Below are 8,209 nucleotides of genomic sequence, written 5' to 3' on the forward strand. Positions count from 1 at the left end.
ACCTGAACTTTAGCAGATAAAAGTAGGTTTTTTAAATGTAAAGTAAAGTTTCTGAAGATGTTGCTGAATTTAAGAATTATTGTTGTGGCATAGAAACTAATTAAATATAACAAAATTAGTTTCTGGTGATTTCTCTTTCTGCGTTGCACAGCTCAATAAGCAGTATTTACCTGTTATTATTCCGTTTTTTCCCCAAATGCAACAAAACATCCTACACGACTTCAGACCATGAAAGCCTCAAAGTCATTTTGGATACTTTTTTAAAATACATTGCCAGTTGTTTTAGAACATGGCAGTAGAAAAAGGCTACAGTCACCAAGCCTGTCAGAGTTCTCTATCAGAGAGCAATACAAAGACAATGCCTACACGGTCATATAACACCCAGATATAGTCAGCTTTAGGAACGTGTCTGTCTCTCTCTTTTATTCTCTCTCCCTCTCAGTCTCTCTGTCCCTCTCAGTCTCTCTGTGTCTCTCAGTCTCGCTGTGTGTCTCAGTCCCTCTTTCCCTCTCAGTCTCTCTCTCCCTCTCAGTCCCTCCATCTCTCTCCCTCTCAGTCTCTCTCTCCCTCTCCGTCTCTCCCCCTCTCAGTCTCTCTGTGTCTCTCCATCTCTCTCCCTCACAGTCTCTCTCTCCCTCTCCGTCTCTCCCCCTCTCAGTCTCTCTGTGTCTCTCCATCTCTCTCCCTCACAGTCTCTCAGTGTCTCTCCATCTCTCCCCCTCTCAGTCTCTCTCTCCCTCTCAGTCTCTCTCAGTCTCTCTGTGTCTCTCAGTCTCTCACCCCTGCTCAGTCTCTCTCCCTCTCAGTCTCCCTGTGTCGCTCAGTCTCTCTGTGTCTCTTAGTCTCTCAGTCTCTCTGTGTCTCTCAGTCTCTCTCCCCCTCTCAGTCTCTCTCCCCCACTCAGTCTCTCGGTGTCTCTCAGTCTCTCGGTGTCTCTGTCTCTCAGTCTCTCTGTGTCTCTCAGTCTCTCGGTGTCTCTGTCTCTCAGTCTCTCTGTGTCTCTCAGTCTCTCTCCCCCTCTGTCTCTCTCCCCCTCTCAGTCTCTCTCCCCCTCTCACCCTCTCAGTCTCTCTCCCCCTCTCAGTTTCTCTCTCCCTCTCAGTCACTCTGTGTCTCTCAGTCTCTCTCCCCCTCTCAGTCTCTCTCTCTCCCTCTCAGTCTCTCTCTCCCTCTCAGTCACTCTGTGTCTCTCAGTCTCTCTCCCCTTCTCAGTCTCTCTCTCTCCCTCTCAGTCTCTCTCCCCCTCTCTGTTTCTCTTTCTGTTTCTTTCTACATTCTAAATGTTAGAGACAGCCCTGTATGACACATTTTTGGAGGCCGGCCCCTGATCTGGGAATGACACAGATGACAGTGGAGAGGAAAAGTGGTGTGGTCTTTGGCAGGACACTGCCTGGGTTAAGCTGTGTGCTCTACAGAACAGAGTGTATTCCTACTGTAGCGTCTCCACTCTGACAGTATTATTCACTAACAATGTTTCCAACAGTGGCCACTGACTTCAACAGAGAACTTCCTGCTTATCGATCCTGTGGATACAGAGCTGTGGCTTTGTGACATAAAATAACCCCGAGCATTCAAAAATGAACACTATAATCAGCTCTGTGCCAATATAATGAACATTTACATATCAGTCAACGATGACCAATTAACTATTATAACAATATATATATTTTTAACCGCACTGGTCAGGGTGTATGTGAGAAACTCCGCCTCTGGCTCCATGAACACAGGATCTTCTAAAAAACACCTATTAGTGAGCTGTGAACCACGGCGGCAGGCAGGAGGCAGCAGGCAGGCAGCATTGGTGGCAGCGGTGGGCTTTCAGATGGATGTTAGAGTATGTGAGGCCAGGGCACAGAGGAACCTCTGTGCGTCTCACCGGGCCATGTTTCAGAATGACTCGGCTATGTTGCTAGGGTGACAAAGATAAATTACAGTCACTGGAAAATATTTCTGCACTTTTCCCCCTCCTTTTTTCTCTTGTCATTGGGTGAAGTCCAACAGCATGCCACACCAAAGGGGGAGGTGGGTCTCTGAACAGTGAGGGAGAAGTCGTCCCTCAGTTAATTCCACTTTTATTTCACAGCACATTTAGGGCAGGTAAAATAGACAATTCAAGATGAAGTCAAGCTATTTGGTTTTTGGAAACTACCCAGGTACAGTACAAGGTGCCTGGATTTCGTCAAAAATAAATCTCACTGGGAAACTATGGTAACTAATGCAAGTAAACATATATAATCAAAATAAAACTTGCAGTCTATAACGTCTGGCTTGTCTAATGCCTGAAAATGAACTTTCACTGACACACTAGACATACTGTACATAAATGCAGTAAAAGCTATTCATATCTACTTTAAACTAATACAACCTATGCTCATAATATCATGTACAGACTTACTGGGTGTATCGAGTAGTGTTCGGAATATATCCCATATCCTCTAAACGTTTCTCTACCTCTTATCACATCCAACCCCCCTTTCTCTGTTGTCTACTGTCCTCCTCTCTCAATCCAGACAGTCCAGGGCAGCGGTCTACATGGCGAGCTCCATATGTGGGTGTTTTAGGTGGATCTTAGCCTGGCATATATGCAGTTAAAGGCTGGAGCTGGTGATATTAGTAGTCTATGTGGTCAGTAGCGCTGAGATCTGTCCTGTCCTGTCTTGCCCAGACCACCCAGCAAGCAGCCGCCATGATGACCAGGCCTGACAGGAAACAGGAAACAGGAAACCGGAAGCAACAGGCAGGAAGTCCTGTTCTTCTAGTCTAGTCCATTTGGAATACAACAACATCTCTATCACACATTAGGAGACACTGACTTCAGTCTTCTAATGGACAGAAACACTTTTTCTCTCCTACAAGCTCTTCAACCCTGTCAATCTCATTCTTTATCGTTTAATTCGGTCTCTTTCAAAGTCTGTATTATATTCTCTTTCATACGATTTGTTTCTCCTCAGTTTATCTTTCCAGCCATCACATTGACACTTTCTTCTCGACTCTACCATCTTTCCACACATCAATTCCTCCATGTGAGAATACAAAAAAAAATACATGAATTTTTATTTAAATGTCTACCAACAGACACACAAACTAATTCAAACAAACACACACACACACAAATGCTCAGACACACACATAGACACACACACAGACACACACACAGACACACACACAGACACACACACACACAGACACACACACAGACACACACACAGACACACACTCACAAACAAACAAAAGGAACACCAAACACAAAGCACAGAACAGCTAGAATTCTACTTTATGCAGAAATATTCTAAAATGTGTTTTACAATACAATTAAACATCAAAGCATGAGATATTCCTCTGTGATCTTTAACACCCTAGTGAACAAACCCCACACACCCCCTTCCACTTATAGCATTGAGGAAAAGTTGCTGAACGTCATGGCTAATTACTAGATAGAGACAGAAGACTTCGTTATGCAAACCAGGACACACTCATATCTGCATTGAAATACATCATAAAGCATTGAAAGACTACAATACTTTCTTGGGCTTATTCATTAACTTTATTAGTAATTGCAGCCTAATAAAGATACTGTGACAATGCTCGCAATAAACACAAACACAGAGGGAAATATTCCCAACACATACATCAGTTAGGACAATATAATTGGGATTTGCACTAAATTAGTAAATAAACACATGCTTAGGTTGCCCAGATACTTTTTTGTAAGTAAAAAAAAAATGAAGCTAAACAGAACAATGTTCAGCCCATACCTAGCTGTAGAGGGAACACCTGCCTTACAATAAACAAGGGCTCACACTGAAACCCCTCAAGTTATCAAATGATTTGAACCTGCTCCAATACAGTAGAACAACTCCAGTGAGCTACTCCGAGCAGAGCTCAGCTCTATTGCACTGTTCATTTCAGATCAAATAGGAGAAGAAAAGCACCCTTCCTGGGTACTGTACACTGGAGATCCTGAGTGTATCATCGTCACATTTTTGTGGAAAAAGGACCCAAAATACAATGTCATTTGTGAGAATATCACCTCATGGTTGTAAAATATGATGTCTCCTCCTCATCTGAAGTAAATAAGATTCCTCTGAATTGCTTCAAATGTTACCCGCTTCTTTAAGCCGAAGGGCATAAAGTGCAATTACTTCAGTATCTAGTATCTACCACAAGATCTTGCTAACCTGCAAATTAAAGTGTTTTACTGATGTTTAACTGAGCAAACTCTACAAACCCCTTCCAAAACATTTGCGACCATTACTGGGGGAAAAGAAATCTAACTTTAAAGTAAAGCAATACGGGCTATTCAATTATTTGCTTAAACGTAAACGCTTCTGATGTTTCTATTTAGAAAAATGTTTTCATAGATTTACTTTTTCCTTCATTAGGAAGGTATTTTGAACCTTGCTTATGTAGCATATGCCCATAAGTATCACTGTCGAGACTATTCGCTTCAAACGTAAGCGACCAAATTCAGCAGTCCTTTTTAGAGTTTACGGAGCATGCTAGTGTACGCCTTAAATCAAGCACTCTTTGACAGATTTCCTTATTGCACTGAATGCCAACAGGGAGCTGAACTCTCTCAGGTCATGCTGTTGAATATCAACCAGTAAATCTTCTCTGTTCATAAATCAGTACTAGAGAGGAACATTCTAACTACACTGGTCACTCAGAGGAAGCTGAAGATGTTTTTGGGGTTTAGAGAAAAGCAGTGATCCTGGCACAAAGGGTGTCCCTTCACATGAATACAGCTTTATTGAGCCCTTGGTGTACAGCGATGTGCTTCGACAATCAGCTAAATGCCCTGGCCAATCAGAGTGACACGTGACCCCCTAATCCCTCTTTGTGAGAAGGGTAAGAGCATGTTGTCACTGTTGGTTTTGTGAATCGGCATCCAAAATCCCCAATGATTTGTTAGGAAGGACAAAGCAGAGAGCGAGAGGGAGGGAGAGGGAGAGAGAGAGAGAGAGAGAGAGAGGGAGGGAGAGGGAGAGAGAGAGGGAGAGAGAGAGAGAGAGGGAGAGAGAGAGAGAACAGTGAGAGAGCATAGAGAGGGAGAGAGAGAGAGAGAGAGAGAGAGAGAGAGAGAGAGAGAGAGAGAGAGTGTGTGACTCTGATATTACAGAGCTTGGCTGAGAGAGTCCTCTGTGTGTAATCGTGTGTCCACATGTGAGCGCTCACCTTCCCTCTGAGCAGATTAACCTAACTCTAAATCCCGAGAGAGCAACAGGCGAGCGACACAAAGAACATCTTCATTGATGGTGGGAGTGGGAAGGAGTACAGTAAATGTGTATGTCCACTACTCCTTGCCAAAGGACAACTTCCCATCTACTCCTTCACAACAGAACGTCCAGAACATTCTGAGTAATGCAAAATACACTGGAGCCTTGAATCAAACAAGCAAATCCCACTTTACTGAATACTGAGCTGATATTACTGATAAACGCAGAGACATTAGCCTCGCACTGAGCGTTGCTTGTATTTCCAGTAGTCCAACAGCCCAGAGTTGGTAGCAACTCTAAAAGCCTCTGGATGGGGCTGTACTTTTCCAGAATGTCCTCACAATCACTGCCTGCTCAATTCCTTTCTACAAAATAATACAGAAACTTCAGAATTAGGCAATTCAATAATTGTGACTCATTTTGAGAAATCATGGCATTGAGTAAATAGATCATTTTCATTTCACATCATGATACTAATTTACAGTATAAAAAGTATTATTATATTAATATTAGATATACAAGCGCATACAATCTGCATAATACACACTCAGTCTTAGCAAGCTAAGTTTCCCTAAGGTATCAGAAATGAAGGCACTATTTAATATATAAAATGTGCCTTACTCTATTTGTGTAAATATCTATGAGGGGTTCCAAATTATATTATATCCAAAATATTAATGCAATTTTAATTTACATTTATTTTTTATTTACAGTTATTTCAGACAGTGTTCTCTGTCCCACTCTTTATAACAAGCTCAATTTAGCCTGGTTTAAAGACTTCACAGAACATTTCTACTATACAAAAGCTATCATGAGTGAAATGTTATATATAATATATTTGTTCAATGAACATAGAGCCCTGACTTTACAGCCCAAAAATATGCTATGCATATAGCTTAATAATTAGGTACTTATATTTCTGATGGGTAGAAACGGCAAAAACCTACTAGTATCTTCCTTAAGCCCCAAGAAAACAGACACACTTTAGTTTGTCTGAATTGTCATCACTAGGCTATCTATCCTCCACAATTTAGCTACATTTCTTGACTGACTATAATTACACATGAATATTGTATAGTTGGATGTTCTATTAGACTGTGAAACTATGGCATACAAATCCAACAGGGAAGCTGAATCATTTGATCTGGCAGTAATGTCAGTTAACAGGTGTGAATGTGACTTGTTTTAAATCATTAAAAATAGTCAATTAAGACAACTAACTCACATCTTCATAATATACCAGTAAAACATGATTATGTTGAGTTGCATTCATTCAGAATGCATTGGGAAACTTTGTTGTAATGTAAAATGTGTCAAGCCTAACTTCTGACAAGTTGAATTCAATCTACAAAATGGGCCACTCATATAAAGCAGGGTATCCTTCATTATTCATCATTATTAGCAGTCAATACTTTACTCATTTGTGAGACCAGCAGAAATTATGAATTTTATTCCGGGTTGTGACTTGTTATAAATGTATCTACGCGCCTATACATATAGATTGGTTTAAATATATAGATTAGTTTAAAAAATAAATATATATATATATATATTTAAACTAATAGGCCTATACAAATATTTCAGAGGAATTATTGTAAAATGCTGAATAATATAATGCCATAACGCTTCAATATAGGACGCTGCCAGTAGCTATCAGTCTATTGTGCGCCTGTGTATATGGTGCTGCGATATTGTGGGAAAGAAACACTGCAAGGTCAAAGCAACACTTATGTGACAACAAAACCACGAGACAAAACTTGACTCTCGTACTTATTTTGCTGCTTGTAGCCTATTTAATTAACAGACACCGTTGTCATATGCTTTGAGATAAGATGTTCATTGTCACATTGTATCAATAGGTGTAGTGAAGTTTTTGGGGAGGTAACGCGCTTCAAAATAGCGCTCAAGTTTCCCGGTGATGTCAAACTGACACCAAAGATTATAAATAAAGACGCCTCGCTGCTTCCATCGAGATACAACGTGTTCTCTGGATATGACAAAGATTTGATAGATGTAGGAGCACGTTACTCACTTTATTATGCATGAAATCTGTCCGGTAAGTGCGAGATACCACAGGCAGTCTCCGGTTGTGTCGTCCGGCCGAATGACAGAGCGTACAGGAAGCCGTTGGGTGCCCGGGATGGACTTCGCAAAGACGCACTTAAATCCAGCACTGGTAGCAACGCAACTCAAAAAAGAACGGCACTATGAAATAATATCAAAAACTAGCCACTCTCTCGTCTGACTGTGTCTTTGAGGACAGTGAGGATGGTTGCTTGGTCTCCAGTGATGTGTCGGCGAAAAGAAGGGACGGTTGAAGCCGTGGACGTCTGTAGCTGATGATGTTGTGAGGGCTGTTTCTCTTCGCTCCCACAATCCTGGCCGAGTCTCTCCCTCACCCTCTCCCAGCGCAGAGAAATATTAGGTTTTACTCCTGAAAGGGGGCGGGCTCACATTTCTCAACTACTTTGATGAGAGAGGCTTAGCACTAATGCATTATTATCACAAACCTGATAAAGTGAACGGACAATTAAGCACTGTGAAAGGACTGTCAGAGAGTATGATTATGCTGGCTATGTGCTTTAAATAAATAACCGTGGAGGGTGTACTTTTAACTTGTACAGCTGGGCCCACCTAATGAAATTAATGTGGCCAAACTGTTGTGGTTGTTGTCCTTGTAATTGATTCTATTAACATTACACACTGTCATTAATTAAGAGTTAAATATGAAGGCCCAGTTGACTGTAATATTGTCTTTGATCAGATGCAGCATAGCCTATGGACTAAACAGGTACAATTATAGTAATAATAATAATAATAATAATACATTGTTTCATTTTTGTCACAGGACGATTTCTAAAAACATTCAGATATTTGCATAGGTAAATGTTTCTGTGAGAAAATGTAACGTTCATCTACAGTTGTTCTGCACCTGTCAATCATTCTCCATGCTCCAGTTATCTCCCAAGATAAGGCCTGACACAGACAGTAAA

The 8,209-nt window shown here is 41.2% G+C and overlaps 1 protein-coding gene across 1 annotated transcript in view; it reads right to left on the minus strand.

Annotated features, from left to right (window-relative positions):
- Positions 1–7,722, minus strand: part of LOC109875940 (myocyte-specific enhancer factor 2C-like) — a 93,623-nt gene extending 85,901 nt beyond the window's left edge. The window contains exon 1 of the mRNA XM_031816235.1: positions 7,249–7,722. The gene's annotated coding sequence lies outside the window, so the exon portion shown is untranslated. The remainder of the gene's footprint in view (positions 1–7,248) is intronic.
- Between the last annotated feature and the right edge of the window lie 487 nt (positions 7,723–8,209).

This window comes from Oncorhynchus kisutch, linkage group LG3 (genome assembly GCF_002021735.2).
Source record: "Oncorhynchus kisutch isolate 150728-3 linkage group LG3, Okis_V2, whole genome shotgun sequence".
Taxonomy (NCBI): Eukaryota; Metazoa; Chordata; class Actinopteri; order Salmoniformes; family Salmonidae; genus Oncorhynchus; species Oncorhynchus kisutch.